Source organism: Triticum dicoccoides, chromosome 2A, assembly GCF_002162155.2.
Source record: "Triticum dicoccoides isolate Atlit2015 ecotype Zavitan chromosome 2A, WEW_v2.0, whole genome shotgun sequence".
Lineage (NCBI taxonomy): Eukaryota > Viridiplantae > Streptophyta > Magnoliopsida > Poales > Poaceae > Triticum > Triticum dicoccoides.
The window spans coordinates 527269413-527289733 of NC_041382.1; positions in this window are offsets into that span (position 1 = coordinate 527269413).

Sequence of the window (20321 nt, forward strand, 5' to 3'; positions counted from 1 at the left end):
AGAGGAGAGAACAGAGAGTAACGGGCAGGGGGATGGGGCCGTTAGTTAGGCCCTTCTTTGCCGTCCGCCTATCTTTGCCATCCGCCATTATCTCCCTTTGCCGTCCGCTAGCGGATGGCAAAGAGGTGGGGCGTTAAGTTTTTTCTAAATGGGTGGGGGGTGGGGGCCACCTCTCTCTTTGCCGTCAGCCAGCGGACGGCAAAGTTTCTTTGCCGTCTGCTGGCTGTCGGAAAAGAGCCGGCTGATGGCAAAGGCCTGTTTTACCATCTGCCATTTCTTTGCCGGCCGCTTTTCGGTAGCTGATGGCAAAGAGCTTCTTTGCCGTCTGCTAGCCGACGACAAAGAGCGGGCAGATGGCAAAGTAGTTGATTCCAGTAGTGAAAGCCTCCTCAAAGTCGGTTTTGCCCGAAAGGTAAGATTCCTTCTCGGACTCCAGGGTTCCCGGCATCTACCCCCTAGATGATAGGGTTCCTGGCGTCTAGCCTCTGGTCTCTGCAAAACTTCTTTCTACACTTTCCAAAAGCCTCGTGGGCTTTCCCCTTTGGCCCAAATAAACTGTTCTCGTGCCCAAACATTTCGGGAAACATCTGGAACCCTTCCGGAGACAAAACAATATTATCCCGTATATCAATCATTACCTCCAGACCATTCCAGAGCTCCTTGTCATGTCTGTGATCTCATCCGGGACTCCGAACAACATTTGGTCACCAACATACAACACTCATATAAAACTATATCGTCAACGAACGTTAAGTGTGCGGACCCTACGGGTTCAAGAACTATGTGGACATGACCGAGACACCTCTCTGGTCAATAACCAATAGTGGAACATGGATGCCCATATTGGCTCCTACATATTCTACGAAGATCTTTATCGGTCGAACCTTTATGACAACATACGTAATTCCCTTTGTCCATCGGTATGTTACTTGCCCGAGTTTCGATCATCGGTATCTTCATACCTAGTTCAATCCTGTTACCGGCAAGTCTCTTTACTCGTTCCGTAATTCATCACCTTGTGACTAGCTTATTAGTCACTTTGCTTGCAAGGCTTCTTATGACGTGTATTACCGAGAGGGCCCAGAGATACCTCCCCGATACTCGGAGTGACAAATCCTAATCTCGATCTATGCCAATCCAACAAATACCTTCGGAGATACCTGTAGAACATCTTTATAATCATCCAGTTATGTTGTGACATTTGATAGAACGCAAGGTATTCCTCTGGTATCCGGGAGTTGCATAATCTCATAGTCAAAGGAATATGCATATGACATTAAGAAAGCAATAGCAATAAAACTAAAAGATCAATATGCTAAGCTAACGGATGGGTCTTGTCCATCACATCATTCTCCTAACGATGTGATCCCATTCATCAAATGATAACACATGTCTATGGTTAGGAAACTTAACCATCTTTGATTAATGAGCTAGTCTAGTAGGGACTTACTAGGGACATTGTGTTTTGTCTATGTATCCACACATGTATCAAGTTTCCGTTTAATACAATTCTAGCATGAATAATAAACATTTATCATGATATAAGGAAATATAAAATAACAACTTTATTATTGCCTCTAGGGCATATTTCCTTCAAAATGCACCAGCCACAAGAGGCTGGTGCGTGATGTGAACATAGCTACCATGAATACATCTACAAATATTACGCGAGGCATCACTAACACAGTTGCACCTCGACCTATGACTAGAATGTATACGAGACAAATAAATGGCCAGGTACTATCATTCATTTGTACGTATGATTTAACTGATGAGAATATGATGGCACACTCATGTTTTGGTTTATTTATACTCAGGAATAAAGAAATCAAGGAATTAATTAAAGAGGAGCAACCCTCTTTGCATGCATGCCCTCCATCGTCGTTGCATGCATGGCCTCCACCAGCGAACCATCCATCCTATCCAACATGCTCAAGTCAAGAAGCCAACGCCACAAGAGTCAAACAATTTTTTTTGCCTACATGGACCAAGAGTAACGTGTTGGGTTCGAAGACTTACACCATGACGGGCCAGCCGAACCAAACTTCATCATCGTATAGTGTCCGGCCTTCGTACGGCCCGGCCACAGCGGACCGACTCGGCCGCATCGCTTTAATAAATAGCTAGTCTAGGTTAGAGTTTATACTCGGGTTTTGTTTAGAGAAGTTTAGACATTACTACTTTTCTTTGTCTTCACTCGTAGGGGCTAGTGCGACCGTTAGGACATCTTATCGGAACCCCAACTTGTGATATTAATTCATCTAGTATATCCGCAATTTTGAGATTGCTTGGCTATTATTTTCTTGCATGTTCTTCGATTTGCTTGCAGGAAAAATCCTTCGTGGATAGGTCGATCGCGTCGTTGGCTCGGTCGATAACGCCGTGGACTTGGTTCAGCAATTGTCGTGGATATCAGTCGTGTACGGTCCTCCTTGTACGATTGGTATCCGGATCGTGAGGGTCAAGTCCCACCCAAAATCGTAGTTATATCTCTCTCATTGAAAGATCGGGTCCCCAGTTCACATCAAGTGGTATCAGTTTTCAGGTTCATCGGTGAGAGATTTACAGTTTTATTAGGTTAGGTTGTTTTTCAGTCTTACAACCCCAAACAAAAAGCCAAAAACAAATTAGATTAGTTCATCTGTCACACCTACCTTTTTAGCCTTTAGCAATTTTTGCATCTGGTATTTGTGTAGTTAAATTTTTGGTTGCATTCATCTAATACTAGTGCTGGTCTAGATTAGTCTGAGTGAACATTGTCTACTAAATCGAACTTTTTCTTTTGTCCACCATATTTTCCGCCCCCACCTCATTCATCATCTAGTACAAAAAAGATCGCATCAGTTTTCTATCTTTCCTGTATTTACTGCAGCGTGCAATCCAAAATCCCATCTGTTACTAATCCGCCGTGCTTCACCACGCGTCTACAACAGCACCCAGCACAAAGATCAATCTGTGTCTGCTGTGACAGCGTACGCATAGTCTGATCTGCCTAACCACGTATCCAACACTGCCTTTTCCTTCCTTTGGAGGATGCAGAACCGTGAGCAGTCGTGCCTTTTATTTTTATTGGCTTACCTTTGACTAGCTCATGTTCCAACAACATCCTGTAGTCTATGAGCCTGATCATGGCATAAGTAACTTCCTGCTAGTAACCGGTTTGATAGAAAAATAAAGAGCAAAAAATGAAAAAAAAGAATAAAAAAATAGGAAAAACATTGAAAAAAATTAGGCCGGCTAGCAATTGTTTTGGACTGCTTTGTTCTATTTGCTACTTAGGACATTATTTTCACTGCTGCTTTGATCACCACTTCATCTATCATCTATTTTCGAGCTTTGGCATCCACTGTACTTATACCTCACTTATATTTAGCTAATTAGAGCCATCATATTTCATCGACTTCCACTCATTTTATTCAGTATCTGGGATTAGATTGTTTTGTCTCTTACTAGTCGAATGCCAGCACTAGTTAGGAGTTTGAGCAATTATTCAGCCTGCATTGCTTTTTGCTAAATTGTGCCACTGATATTGTGAGTTGAGAAGACTTTGCCAAGATACACCTTTTCTACCAATAAGTACAGGTCCGGGCTCTACTGATTACTGGTTATCGCTCCATCCAATCTTCATCGGTAGTTTGAAGCCAACACCAACACGTCAATCACCACCTGTTGTGTTGGTAAGAACAAGTAAGAATTTGGTACTAAGCTTGAGTGTGAGCGAATTTTCTCCACCACATCCTATTACTTGATAGGGATCATACGCCGTGTTATTTTTCTCTTTCACTAACAATGGCACAGGATCAGCCCACACTTGAGGGCCTCACCACGGATGTGAAAGTCACCAGCGAACGTCTCGCCCAACTTGAGGGTGCTCAGATTGTGGCGGAAGAGAGGCTCAAGGCCATCGAGGGTGCACAGGGTGTTGCCAACAAACATCTATAGGACATCATGTCACGTCTGGACGGGTTGCAAACTGCACCCCCCGTCAATAACAATGTTGATCTTAGCAACTCCCGGGTGTTGCCGCTATTTCGCAAGCTCGGTGTGTGCCCATGGGTCATCCACAACACCCAGCTACTGCCATTAATGTCACCACCATAAACCAACACCAAAAAATTCCTCCCCGCGTCGTCGAGGAACATGGGGACAACTATGAGGATTATTCTGGTGACACCGAAGACGACCAAATGGTCAACCACCACAATGACTGTGCTCATCGACAACTACGTTTCAACCGTCAAGGTAATGCACGAGGTCCACATAGGTATGATGTTCGAGATTACGACCACTCCCGTGCTAAAATTAAATTTACTATGCCTGCTTTCAATGGTAAATATAATCCAGATGTTTATCTTGATTGGGAACTTTCTGTTGAACAAAAAATTGCATGTCATGATATTCCTGAGAACCAAAGAGTTAGGGCAGCCACTAGTGAATTTACATGCTTTGCTTCTATTTGGTGGAGTGAATATTGTCGTATTAATGCAAATAATATACCTACTACTTGGGATGCTTTAAAACGAGCTACACGACGGTGTTATGTTCCTTCGTATTATGCTCGTGATAAACTATATGAATTGCAACGTTTAAAACAACATAGCAGTTCCATAGAGGATTACTATCAAGAATTGCAAACTGGCTTAGTGCGATGTGGATTAGTTGAAACCGAAGATGCTATGATGGCTAGATTTTTAGGTGGTTTGAATCGTGATATTCGGGATATATTGGACAATAAGGAGTACAATTCTATTACTCATTTGTTTCATTTTGCTTGTAAAGCTGAAAGGGAAGTACAGGGACGGCACAACAAGGGACAAGGTAACTTTTCTGCAGGTCGCCGCTCATCATGGACACCCTCTCCTACTGTTCCGTCCACTACTGAGTTAACACCACCTATCTTGCACAATGGCGCACACCCATCAAGTTCAAAATCAGCTCCACAATCATCCGAGGCTTCGAAAGCAATTTCTGTAGCACCCACCACTTCGTCTGGACGCACAAGGGACATGAAGTGTCATATATGCAAAGGTGGCAGGCACTTGATGAACGACTGTCCAAATAAACGAACATTCACTGTGCGAGAAGATGGTGAGTACTCTTCTGCTAGTGATTTGGATGAAGATACACGTGCTATGCTTGCCACTAATAATGTAGGTGACACTGAGGAGAATGAGACGGAGGTGATACATGTTAATGCTGTGATGGCAGATTAGTACCAAGCCTTGTAACCATGCAAGTACTTAGTGCCCAGGTGGGGCATGCTGAGATGACTCAACGCCATAATCGTTTTCAAACTAAGTTTGTTGTCAAAGGGCATTCAGTTCGTGTGATCATTGATGGTGGAAGCTGCAATAATTTGGCGAGTATAGAGATGGTGGAGAAACTTGGTGTAGGATCGAAAGTATGTCTAGAGGGGGGTGATTAGACTACTTGACCAAATAAAAATATATCCTTTTCCCAATTTTAAGTCTTGGCAGATTTAGCAATTTAGCATAAGTCAAGCAATCAACCTACACATGCAATTCTAAGAGTATAGCAGCGGAATGTAAATCATTGCATATGAAGGTAAAGGGAGGAGTTTAGAGGGAGAAAATGCAATGTAGACACGAAGATTTTTGGCGTGGTTCTGATAGGTGGTGCTATCGTACATCCACATTGATGGAGACTTCAACCCATGAAGGGTAACGGTTGCGCGAGTCCACGGAGGCTCCACCCATGAAGGGTCCATGAAGAAGGAACCTTGTCTATCCCACCATGGCCATCACCCATGAAGGACTTGCCTCACTTTGGTAGATCTTCATGAAGTAGGCGATCTCCTTGCCCTTACAAACTCCTTGGTTCAACTCCACAATCTTGACGGAGGCTCCCAAGTGACACCTAACCCATCTAGGAGACACCACTCTCCAAAAGGTGATAGATGGTGCGTTGATGATGAACTCCTTGCTCTTGTGCTTCAAATGATAGTCTCCCCAACACTCAACTCTCTCTCACAGATTTGGATTTGGTGGAAAGATGATTTGAGTGGAAAGTGAGGGAGTCCTGGACTAAGGGGTCTTCGGGCGTCCGGCCTGCTAGCCATGGGCCGGACTGATGGGCTGTGAAGATACAAAGACTGAAGACTGCACCCGTGTCCGGATGGGACTCTCCTTGGCGTGGAGGGCAAGCTTGGCAACCAAATATGTAGATTCCTTTCTCTGTAACCGACCTTGTGTAACCCTAGATCCTCCCGGTGTCTATATAAACCAGAGGACTTGGTCCGGTTAGGAGAGATATTCATTACCATAGCCATACAAGCTAGACCTCTAGGGTTTAGCCATTACGATCTCGAGGTAGATCAATTCTTGTAATACTCATATTCATCAATATCAATCAAGCAAGACGTAGGGTATTACCTCCATAGAGAGGGCCTGAACCTGGGTAAACATTGTGTCCCCTGTATCCTGTTACCATCGATCTCAGACGCACAGTTCGGGACCCCCTACCCGAGATCCGCCGGTTTTGACACTAACATTGGTGCTTTCATTGAGATTTCCACTGTGTCTTCGACGAAAGGTTCGATGGCCCCTTCAATCATCGAGAGTGATGATGTCCAAGGAGAAACCCTCCTCCCCAGACAGATGTTCATGTTCGGCGGCTTCGCACTGTTGGCCAACTCGTTTGGCCACCCGGAGCAGATCGATAGCTACGCCCCTGGCCATCAGGTCGGATTTGGGAGTTTGAACTACATTGCGGACATCCTGGAGATTTGATCTTTGCCGGATTCGAGACCGCGGTGACCGCTCCCGGTCACCTTGGCGAACATGACCTAAATCCATCGTCAGACCACATCCAGGAGATAGCTCCTATGACCACTCCGGCCTTAGATCTAGAGCACACTGCGGCATCCAAGGATTGGAGGTTCAACCCAACCATGGAGGCCACAGACGCCCCGGCGTTGGATCCGCACATGGACTTAATCTCACGCAATACTCGTGTCACCGGAACTCCACACTCTTCTCTGGGTATAAGTTCCGAACCATGCGAGTCCACGGATACCGAACTTGATCGTTTATCGATCTTTGAGTTCAGCGCCGCAGACATCTTCCAGCACTCACCCTTGAGCGATGTGCTAAACTCATTAAAGAACTTGTCCTTGGTGGGGGACTCACAGCCGAACTATGTACGGTTCGAACTAGGGGCTGATGATGGGGAATTTTGCTTCCCACCCGCCACCCACTTCATAGCCACTGTCAAGGATTTAACCGACATGCTTGACTATGGCTCCGAAGACATTGCTAGTACGAACGGCGATGCCGACAAGGAGCAAGGCCAAAACCTGCCATTCACTAGACGATGCACGACCACTTATTCCTACGATGTATACATGGTGGACACACCTGGAATAACTAACAACGATGACAAAGAGGATCCAGTTGAGGATAAACCTCCCGAGAGACAGCCCAAGTGCCAACTTCCTCGATGTCGCTCTAAGTCATGTCGTTCCAAAGACTGCAGTATAGGCACCGGGAAAAATAATACTCCAGACAATGCCGAAAATAATGAAGACCCCATCAAGGTAACCTCCGAACAGAGGGAATGGGATAATGGGCAAGTTAGCCCTGATGAACAAGCCATACACGGAGATTCGAAGGACAGTAATTATCTTCCACTCTCCAAGGAAGAGGAGAGCCTCGGCAACGAGGATTTCATCATGCCCGAGGAACCTTTCGAGCAGGAGCGCTTCAAACGCCGGCTAATAGCCACTGCAATGAGCCTAAGAAAGAAGCAGCTGCAGCTTCAAGAGGACCAAGATCTGCTCAATGATAGATGGACTGAAGTCCTGGCCGCCGAAGAATACGGCCTTAGTGGCCCACCTAAAAGCTACCCGAAGCGTAGATTGCTACCTCAGTGCGATGACAAGGCGCTGCAGCCCGTACCATCATCACACAATGCGGCAAGTTGACCACAACTCGGTCCGGATAAAGAGGCAACTCAAGACGAACACTAGACCGCCCCACCTCGCCATAAAGGCAATAATAAAACAGCTCGGGGTTACACATACAACCTCCAACAGGACTTGGATAGTAGAGCAGGACATGCAAGATTGATCTACGGATCGCGAGGACATGCCTCGACACGCGATGACGGATACAGGTTCGGACATGACAAACCTAGCCACGCCCGGGCCAGAAACCGCAAATGGACTCCATCGGAGGTACGTCGTAGTGTGGCCCAACATAGAGGCGCCGCACACCCTCTTTGCTTCATAGACGAAGTAATGGAGCATGAATTCCCAGATGGGTTCAAACCCATGAATATCGAATCATACGACGGAACAACGGACCCCGCGGTATGGATCGTGGACTTCCTCCTCCATATCCACATGGCCCGCGGAGATGACCTTCATGCCATCAAATACCTACCACTAAAACTCAAAGGACCAGCTCGGTACTGGTTAAATAGTCTGCGGAAAATTCTATTGGCAGCTGGGAAGATTTGGAAGACGCCTTTTGCGGCAACTTCCAAGGAACATATGTCCGGCCACCGCACACTGATGACTTAAGTCACATTGTCCAGCAGCCCAGAGAGTCATCCAGGAAGCTCTGGACAAGGTTCTTAGTTAAAAAGAACCAAATCATCGACTGTCGGGATGTAGAAGCCCTTGCGGCCTTCAAACACAGCGTCTGGGATGAATGGCTTGCACGCCACCTCGGTCAAGAAGTACCTAAATCCATGACAGCCCTTACCGCTCTGATGACTCGCTTTTGCACGGGAGAAGACAACTGGCTCGCTCGTAGAAGCAACAACACCAGTGAATCGGGCACTTCCAAATTCCGAGATGGCAATGACAAGCCACAACGAAGCAAACACAATAGTCGCAATGATAATGAAAGATCACGCGACACAGCGGTCAACGCCGGATTCAGCAATCCCAAACCCGGTCATAGGAAAAAGCCATTCAAGGTGAACCGAGACGGGCCATCCAACCTAGACAGGATATTGGACCAACCCTGCCAGATTCACGGGCACCCCGATAAACCAGCTAATCATACCAACATAAGTTGTTGGGTCTTCAAGCAGGCTGGCAAGCTCAACGCCGAACACAAGGGGAGGAGGCCACCGGGCAATAGCGACGACGGATAGGTTCACCAACCAAATACCGGGGGTCAGAAGCAATTTCCCCTCGAGGATCGATCAATCCAGGAGCAGAAATAGCAGTTCGGCTTCCGCTGCCCACCTCATATACCCGCTCAATCTGTACATAGGCGGAAGCACAATATGGACAAGCCTGCAAGCACTCCCGTAACATTTTTATCTACTTTCCTTTTTTCTTTCTTCATCATCTCTTAAAAACATGTGTCGCAAAGGAGGAACATCTAAAACCGACTCCATCGGAGGTCGGATCCATACACTCACCTACGGGGCTATTTCCGTCAAGGACTCCCTTCACCGAGGACAGGCGGCGCAGACATGCGACAGGAGGTCCAAAAATTACTTTTTGTAGACCACACTCTCTATATCGAGCCTATAAAGTGCCTTTTTCCTCCGCCTCCGACCCCTGGCATATCAAATAGTAGGGGCTGCGGCTTTGTTATCTATATACACGATTGGCACATCACTCGGATCCCAGTAAAAATAATCCATTCTTTTCTAAAGGACCGAGTTTTGCCCCTACGGTTGTTTCCAACATACACCTCGGCATAATTTGCCAGGGGCTCGGTATGGGAATGAGCGAGTTGGCGACAAGTCTGAACAGCTCTATAGCGTACTTCGACGTCGCGAGTTTGGCCTTATATGCATCAACTCCGAATCATGTCTTGGGTCAATAGTTGGGTTGCCCAGCTCCTGCTCTTGCTATCCTATGTTCTGCTCTATCGGCTAGGGTACTAAAGGGAGAACTACTGCGATTGTGCTTCCGGTTCACCTAGTTAGGCACCTTAGTAGAGAAAGCCGAAAACTAACCGTCATGATGCGGCGAGAGATGGTCAACCACTTGATGACTTATCGGAATCTTTAGCGATTCCTCCGTGTCACACGAAGGACCTCTTCCCGGTCAAATATGTAAATGCATCGTATGAATAAGCCGCATACTACCAGGGGCTATGTCGTAGACCCACCATTAAAACTCCTATGGCTAAGTGAAAGTGTTAACGCCCTATAGTATGGTTGCCTGGTTCGCCACATTGACACCTCCTTCACGGACCAAGACGTTGGGTCAAAAGTGATCAGATGCTTTTTCGAACACCCCCGTACTTCCTACGAGGGGGCAGAAGCCGACGACTGGAAAACTTTCAGATAATATACAAACGGCCACACAGGAGGAACAGATGCCTTTAGGCAAAATCAAAATATAGACTGATTACAACAATTGTCTTCTACAATTCACTCGAATATTATGCCTTTCGAACATTGACCCTCTATCTAGTGGGAAGCCTCTAAGACGTCCTCAAAGTAATGCTCTGGTGCATGATGGTCCTTGCCCTTGGGTGGACCCCGCGCTGCAACATCGACGACCTTCATCTTCCCCCACTATGTCTTGACTCGGGCAAAGGCCATCCGTGCACCTTCAATGCACGCTGACCGCTTCACAGCGTCGATACGTGGCACCGCATCAGCAAGCCGCCACACCAAGCCTAAATAGCTATTTGGAATCGGCTCAGTTGGCCACAGCTGAAGTATGACATTCTTCATGGCAGCACCGGACATCCTATGAAGCTTGGCCCATTGGGACATCTGTTCATTCAGCAGTAGAGGGTGTTTTGACACGCCGAACTGTGACCAGAAAATCTTCTCTGTTGCATATCCCTCTTGCGATTGGTAAAACTGCGCCGGATTGGATGAACTCTTTGGCAGGTCCAAAAACACGTCTGGAGAACTCCACACTTGGTTAAGCTAAGCATAATTCGGATCACCAAACTTAGTCTGTAATAAAAAGGGCTTACCAGCTGCAATCTTCACAACTTGCCGGATCTCCTCACGGGCCGCTCTAGATTCGGACCGCGCTTCTTTCGCCTCTCGCAAGGCCTTGTCAAGCTTAGCCGCTTTGGCTTTATTCTCCTTCTCTAGGAATTCACAACGGCTAGTAGCATTTTTCAGTTCGAGCGCCATCGAGGATATTTTCTCCTTGTCTTGGTGCGGAGCAGCTTGTTTGGCCTTTAACTCGATCGATGCCTTTTTGGCAGCTGCATTACTAAACCGGGCCTGCTCCTTGGCCCGGGCCAGCTCCGCCTGAAGAATCTCAACGGCGGCGGTACCATCTGCTGCCATGCATATTCCAGTATGCAACTTTCAGCGTCACGCTTGTATTACGAACACGTATATGTAAGGATTGCTCCGAATACATACCTTGCGACTCGTCAAGGCGCCTGTTGATAAGCGCGATATCAGTATCTGCCTCATCAATCTTGTGTTGCAAATCCGCAATCTCTACAGTCCGGATAGTTTCTGGGAGGTCACAGCTCGTGTTCCAATTAATCATATTACTTCCTGGGCATATCTTTTGATCCTCTGATCGCCTCCCTCGGGAAGCCAATCGGAGTCTCAGGGGATACTATCAATACACAGGTGTATTCTCAAATAAAACACAATAGAACATATTATGGTACAAACCTTGAATCCTCTTAGCAGGCTCGCAAAGGCCTCATTCAATCCGCTCTTCGCGGACAGGACCTTTTCAACCACTATGCCCATCAAGGTATGATGTTCCTCTGAGGCGGACGCCTGCCGTAGCATGTTCGTTAGTATATCCGGCGCCTCTGGGTCTCTGGAGGCTGCTGTAGGAGTACGGCCACCCTTTGAAAGGATCCGTTTATTCGTATCTGACTGTATACCGGATTGTTCGGGGCCTTCATTGCTGGTCCGCGGACCCTGGGCCACCGAAGTGTCACCTTCGGGTAATATCTATCATCCCTCGCACCACCTATTGGTCGGGGGAGACCCTCCGCGACGACACCTCGAAGTCGTCTGACCTATTGGGCGGAGAGGACGATGGAGGCGTCTTGCTTTCCATCATCTCTGGGAGAAGGTCCCCCGAGGAAGAGGATTGGTGAAGAAGACTGCGTGCCGAACTGCAAAAAATATATGTTCTAGGCATTACAAGAAAAAGAACGGGACATGTTTAAAACATCCTTGTTTACTTACGATTTGGCCTGAGGCTTGTCCTCATCATGAGACTGCACGTCTACATCCTCCAAGCCTGAGCCACCTGATGGAGGCATCTTGCCTCGCTTAGGAGTCTTTTCCTCCCAATCTTCGGAGGCGGCCTTTTTCTTTCCATGAGGGGAAGAGACGTTGACCTCCCCCTCATTTTTGTCTTCGGACAATGGGATCTTGATTCCTCCGGATACAATGTCTGATACACCTTCGGGACGGAGGCCATCTTTGGTCCTCTCTGCCTCACCCCCCTTCACAAGCATCTGGTATGGTGTCGGGGCCGGCATCCTTGTTAAAACAGTATTCGCTGGGCCTTCGGGCAGGGGGGGCGAACACATAATTAGTTCCGCTTTCTTTATCCAGACCTGGGAGAAGATAGTTTCCTCAGTACCATATTATGGTATGCGTAACTTCAAAGTGTTTGAAAGACAAGTGCTTACCGGGGTATTCGGACGGTTGCAGTTAAGGCCAGCATCCTCAGTAGTGTTCGGCCAATGTTTTCTCTTCCCGAAAAACAGCTTCCACACCCCTTCGTGCGTAGTGCCAAAGAGGTGTTGTAGGGTTCGCGATCCTTCTGGATTAAACTCCCACATGCGGCAAGACCTGCGTTGGCATGGCAGGATTCGATGAACTAGCATCACTTGAATCACATTAACAAGGTCGATGTCTCTCTCAAGGAGCGTTTGGATGCGACTCTGTAGAGTCTGCACTTCGTCAACTGATCCCAAGTCCAGCCCATGTTAATCCATGATGCAAGCTGGGGCGGAGGGACAGAACGGAACGCAGGTATAGCTGCCCACTTAGTTCTATAGGTTTCCATGACATAAAACCACTCTCGCTGCCATTGGTAGGAGGTTTCGGTGAAAGAGCCTTTTGGCCAGAGAGTGTTGGTAAGCTTGCTCACTACAACACCACCGCACTCCGCCTGTTCCCTGTCAACTACCTTCGGCTTCACACTGAAGGTCTTGAGCCATAAGCCGAAGTGTGGGGGGGGGGGATTCAGAGGAAGGCCTCGCATGTAATGATAAACGTCGAGACGTGGAGGATAGAGTCCGGGGCTAGATCATGAAAATATCATCCGTAATAAAACATTAGCCCTCGGACGAAGGGGTGAAGAGCGAACCCTAGCCCCCAGAGGAAGTGGGAGATGAATACGACCCTCTCGCCACATCTGGGGGTCGGAATAACCTGTCCTTGAGCAGGAAGCCTGTGGTGGACCTCCGCGGTCAAATATCTGGCCGCCCGAAGCTTTGCAATATCCTCCCCTGTAACGGAGGAGGCCACCCATCGGCCTTGAGAGTTGGGTCCGGACATGATTGGGAGGCTTGAAGCAATAAAGTCGAACCTTGGGTGCTAGAACTCTAGGTTGGGAAGGCTGTGGAGAGGTTTGGCATAAAAGAGACGGCCCTTGGTTCCTTTATAAAGGTAGCGGGTATTGAACGCCTCCTCCTAAGCCTAAGAACCTGTCTATTCCTAAGGAATCTTTCCTGCAGGATGGTTGGGTTACCCATACTCGTATTGATGAGAATCCCGTGATAAGGGGACATGATCTTTGCTTCGATAGGACGTGCCAATAAAAACCATGCCCCGAAACGTGGAATGGCGGGACGGGAAAAGGTTCGAAATAATGACCGGACAAGCGTGACGTCGCATTGCTAAAGTTGTCAGCAGATTAGATTTGTGAAATATTATACTCTCTACGGTTGTGTGTTACAGATCCGGACAGGTTTATTTCGTCCGAAGACTATCTTGGAGTTCGGAAGGAGGAACTCGCCTTGCAATGCCGAAGACAGATCTACGCGCCGGATACCTTGTCATTGAAGCCAGGTTTAGGGGCTACTGAGGGAGTCCTGGACTAAGGGGTCTTCGGGCGTCTGGCCTGCTAGCCATGGGCCGGACTGATGGGCTGTGAAGATACGAAGACCGAAGACTGCACCCGTGTCCGGATGGGACTCTCCTTGGCGTGGAGGGCAAGCTTGGCGGCCAAATATGTAGATTCCTTTCTCTGTAACCGACTTTGTGTAACCCTAGATACTCCCGGTGTCTATATAAATAGGAGGACTTGGTCCGGATAGGAGAGATATTCATTACCATATCCATACAAGCTAGACCTCTAGGGTTTAGCCATTACGATCTCGAGGTAGATCAACTCTTGTAATACTCGTATTCATCAATATCAATCAAGCAGGACGTAGGGTATTACCTCCATAGAGAGGGACCGAACCTGGGTAAACATTGTGTCCCCTGTCTCCTATTACCATCGACCTTAGACGCATAGTTCGGGACCCCCTACCCAAGATCCGCCTATTTAGACACTGATAGAAAGCAACTTGGGGAAGGCTAGAGATCAATATTCTTATGGTTGGATTGGAATATCTTGGTCTCAACACATGAGTAGGTGGTTCTCTCTCTCAGAAAATGTATGCTGAAAGTGTAGGCACATTTTGATGGCTCTCTACACAAATGGAGGATGGGTGGAGGGGTATATATAGCCTCCACACAAAATCTAACCGTTACACACAATTCACCAAACTCGGTGAGACCAAATACACAAACTCGGTCAGACCGATTCGGTTCAAAATGTGAACGTTAGGCTTTTCGGTGGGACCGATTTCATTAGGGTTAGGGCATGACGTAATCTCGGTGAGACCAATCACATGAACTCGGTGGAACCGATTTTTGTAATAGGCAAATAGAGAGTTGGTCAGGCAAACTCGGTGGGCCCGATCGCTCATTTTGGTGAGACCGAAACGTTACGAAAAGGAAACAGAGAGTTTGCATTGCGAACACGGTGGTACCGATTGCTCATCTCGGTTAGACCGAAACGTTACGAAGGGAAATAGAGAGTTTGCAATCCCATCTTGGTGAGACCGAGATCCCTATCGGTGAGACCGAACTGATTAGGGTTTCTGGCTGTGGCTATGTCAAATGTACTCGATGGCGCCGGATAGATCAAATCGGTGAGGCCGAGTTTGACTTTTGGTTTAGGACATATGTGGGTATGAGAAAGTGGTTGAGGGCTTTTGGAGCATATCACTAAGCATTTTGAGAAAGCAAGCCATTAAGCAACACCTCATCCCCTTTTAATAGTATTGGATTTTCCTATGGACTCAATGTGATCTTGGATCACTAAAATGAAAATGTAGAGTCTTGAGCTTTTGCCAATATGTGTCCTTAGCATTTTGAGGGGTCCACATTCCTAGTCCATGCCATGCCAATCATTGAACTTCCTAAAATGATCATCTTGAAAGAGCATTAGTTCAGTGAGCTATATGTTGTTAGGAATTACCAAAACCACCCAAGGATAGTTGCACTTTCAATCTCCCCCTTTTTGGTAATTAATGACAACATATAGATCAAAGCTTTGACAAATGATAATGAGATTGAAATACATCGTTGCTTTGAGAAGTATGTGATAAGCGAGAGCTCCCCCTAAATTTGTGCACTATTTAAAATTTGCTTTTGAATGCAAATGCACAATCGATTAGGATCATGGGTTACTTTTCCATGTCACATACATCTTGGTGAAACGCTCAAAATGATAGAATATGAAATATGCACTCATCACCAAGGCAAAGTGAATGATCATACATCAGAGATAAATAATTGCATCATTCAAGCACAAGCATTAAAGTAATATGATCAAGCACATGATCATATAAGTATCTCGCACACAAATAAGGAATCATCCAAGCAAGCACACAGATAAGTATCAAACAAGTGGCGAATAAGGCAAAAAGAAGCAAAGCTCTCTCTCTCTCTCTCAGCCTATGATCTATACACTTTCTCCCCCTTTGGCAACAAGTTACCAAAAAGCTCGAAAATGCATAGTGCTATGCGTCTCTCTAGGCTTGATCTTCGGGAGGAGGCGTTGAGAGGACTCCAATGACGAATGCATCGGTTGAAGTTGTTGGAGCTGGTGGAGTGGCAACTGGAGGTGGCACTGATGATGTGCCTGCAGGTGCTGATGTAGTTGCTCTTGTGTCAGTCACTGGCACTGTAGCAGATCTATGTCATCTTGGCACTCTCTGAAAGGCATCTGTGGTAGCCTGCCCTTTCCTGTCCTCAGCTTCTTCCTGGAGCTTCTCAACTGTTGTCTGCATCTCTGTTACTTTCAAGTCAAGATCATAGAATTTAGTCTCAATGATCCTCTCCAAGCTTTGTTGGTTTTGAGTCGGGGTGGCCAATCCCTTCTCAATCCTCAAGGTGGCTTGAATCAGATATCCAAGTTGGTCTTGCTTTGACTTGAGGAACACTTGAAAAGCCTCTTCAGCACTTGGCATCTTTGCTACCTTCTCAGCTTTAGCGTTTTCCCTCTTCTCTTGAGCCTCTGTAGACGTGGGATCTTCAGCATTCATGACAACTTTGTTATCCTCAAAATCAGGCCTCAATGGAAAATGCTTCTTGTCCAACAAGTAAGTGGATGTGCCCATCTTGGAGTTGGTGAGCACCTGGATGTGTGGAGCATACCCACATGACCTCTTCTGATCTGCAGTTGTCCTCTTGATTGTATCAACAATCAGACTCATCACCTTGAACTTCTGGGGCACATCAAACAACTGCAACAGGTTAATGGAGTGGCCTCTCATTATCCTATGATCACCTAACTTGGGCAACAAAGTATGCCTCAAGATAGTGTTGATGGTGGTCAAACCAGACAACAAATAGTATACGGAGCCCATCTTGTGAGTCTCCAAAGCTTTGTCATGAATCTCCTTATACATGTTAGCCATTGAGTTGTGATCTTTATTCTTCGTGGCATATACATCTATGTCATCTTCATGCTCTGCAGGAGCATTTATCAGTTTTCCCACTCAGCAACTGTCGATTGGTACCTGGTACCCTCAGACATCCAGAAAATTCTGCCATCAGGATAGAAATGTGTTATGGAGTAGAATTGCATGATGAATTCATCATTCCACTTGGTCAACTTCTGACCCACAAAAGCATCTTCTTCTTCTTCCATCTCAACTTCAGTCTCACGCACTCGGGCCTTGTTCTTCTCAGCAGCTAGTATATTCCTTGTGCTCCTCTTTGGTGCAATCTTGGGAGCTGGAGCAGAAGCTTTGGGGCTGTCTTGGGCTTAGATGAGGAAGCCCCAGACTTGATGGCATCCCCTGTCAGCTTTGGAGCTTTAGGCGCTAGTGCAGCATCCTCTTCACTACAAAAAAATACACTTCCGTGATGATACGTGTTTGTCACAGTAGGTCGCGTTTTTTTGTCATGCATGTATATCCATGACGATTTTATGACAGAATCAAGATAGTCATACCTGTGATGTCGTAGAAGTGTTCCATGACATTACCAAAATTATCATCACGGAAGTGTCCACTTCCATGACGATAAATCGCGCATCACAGAAGTGCTTTCATCAAGGGTGACCAACACGTGGCATCCACTGTAACGGAATGCCATTAAGCTATCGGGCTGGGTTTTGGATCCAATAACCCGTTAATAGCCCCGACCAATGGGAAATTTCCGCGTGTAAAATTCTTATTGGCCGGACAAAAGACGTGTCAGCTCGTCAGTGGGTCAGATAGGCGCCTATGATATGTCGACACGTGCCACGGCCCACCACTGGCCCATTTAGCTTACAAAACCAGCCCATTTGACTTGGTCAAAAGTTAACGGGCTGGCCCATGAAAAGCCTATTAACGGTCTCTTCGCAAATATCCCATTTTACGGCCCGCTAACTCACGTCCCGTTAGGCCCTAAAGGAAATCGGCCCAACAACATCATGTGGGCCGTCGAATATAACACCAGCCCATTTCACTTTCGGCCCATGTATGGCCCACGACGTCTTTCGGCCCATATGAGGCCTTCATATCTTTCGGCCCTTTACAGGCCCACGGTGACTCTAGCCCATAATGAACAGTAATTTTCTTTATACCCGTTAACGGCCCGTGATTTACATGGCCCGTTTCCAGCCCGTGTTAGCTTTCGGCCTATTGATGGCCCATACGTTCTTGGGCTCCTTTTCGGCCCTCAATTACTTTCGTCCCGTTACTGGCCTGTTCCCCTAATGGGCCAAATTCGGCCCATGGCAAGAGTTGGCCCGTTACTGGCATGTTCCCCTAATGGGCCAAATTCGGCCCATGGCAAGAGTCGGCCCGTTACTGGCCTGTTACCCTAATGGGCCAAATTCGGCGCATGGCAAGAGTCGGCCCATTTTCTGGCCTATTAACCCGTTGCGTCGTTTCCAGCCCGTCCTATATTCTGGCCCATTAACGACCCATTATGCCTGTGACAGAATTAAGCCTTTGCTGCCCTACGGCCTATTAACAACCTGTTACCGTGCTGGGCCGATACCAATTACGCCCGATTATGGCCCATGTAGACCCATTTATCCGATGGCCCGAGGCCCACCGATTACAGGTCCATTTATCGATGGCCCGTAGGAGACCCATGGATCCTAGGGCCCGTATATGGTCCATGGTAGTTGCGGCCACTAGCAAACCAGGGAAAAAGAAGACTAGGAAATAAATAAGGCCGAAACTAACGCTAGGCTATTAAGGCGATTGCATAGATTACATCCACTCAGCATCAAAGATTGCCACCAGTGCAAATATAGGGAACACCCTACACTATACAAAAATGCCTTGCTATTTTCTTCAGCCGGTGGCTATACGTTAAGAATAAATTTTGTATCGCCCCAAAACAAATTACAACTATATAACAAAAGGAAGGTTGGCATAAAACTTAACAGTCTAGCAGATAAATGCACCACCAGAAGTTCAGAATCTCAGTTCATTTGACCTGACTGTTACGTTTTCATGATGTATTGTCCGATGGAGCACCATAACCCTCGCCTTGATTTCCCCTAGGCTCCTGAACAACATAGAAAATGTCTGATAGTCTGGTTTCAAAACCATGCATATATTGACGACATTGAGCAATGTTTCTCCTTGTTTCACAAAGGGTCTCTGTTAGGGAATGGACTTGTGTCTGGAGCGCAGATACAACATTGCTTTGAGCTTGCATATCTTGATCATGAGGTAGTTTGGACGATATTGCCTTAACAACCAACCCAGTATTACGCAGGAACGTGCTTTTGGCACTGTTAGTGGACAGGTACTGACCCACTGCAGCAAGAGCTGACATTGCGGTTATAGTTGCCTCACCACCTTCAGAAGGTGGCGGTTCCACCATTTCTTCCATAGCTCGCTGAAAAGTTGAGGTTTTACATTAGTAGTACCAGAACAGAAGATATTAAGGATGCAGCAAAACCAAACAAAATAGCTTTGGTCTGTATACAGAACTTATTCTGGTGAACCCATGAAAAATATTAGTTGTATTTTGTTGCAAAGTACATAATAAAACTAGGTTCCAAACATAGGACCATGTACCATCTCTAATGTATTGTATATTTCTTCACATTGTATTGAGGGCTAGGGATAAAGAGACAAAGTTTATAATACGGCAAGCATAGTATGTCATCATTCATATCACAAAACAACTGATAACAAACAAACACGCAATTGTAACGTTGTGTGGGCAAGTCCAGCACGGAACTAGATTACGGGTCAATATCAAAGGAACATCACTCCTCTCTTTTAAACCTTGTAAGGTGCAATGATACGCTAAGACAATTGTGTATAAAATTGAAAAGAGTAATAGCCATTGGCTGCAAACCATGCAGTTCAAGGCACAAGTCAGAGTAAGTAGTAGTTAAAAGGCATGAGGGTTAAGGACTTACAATAGCGGCTTTGACTGGTGTAGTCATGCCCTTCTTCTTGCTGGTGTGACAGTCCTTGAAGATTTCCATAACATTTGGTTCAGGTACTTTTTGGTCCTTGCAGGCTTTCCTCTGCATTTTGAACAAGTCAATATAGATCTGATAATATGGTACAGCGAAAAGAGTGAAACAACAGCTAATTACAAGAGCCTCGGAGTGTGCAATATAGCTACGAGATCCTGTCTCTGTTGGAATTTCACTTTCGTACGGTTGGCCTTGTTCTTTGAACAGTTCACCTACAAGAAGATAGATTTGTGTGGCACATGCGTAAATAGGACTTCAACATGTGATCTGATCACATATATATAATGTACCTGATACTTCGGATCAGACCAGTCTTTAACAAGGCCCCTCCAGTCTTCATCCGATATATTTTCCACTGGAGATGTTTGGGAAAGTTCACTGTTACCCTTGCCTTCAAAGTGAGTTTTCCTCAAGTTATACCGATACTGTC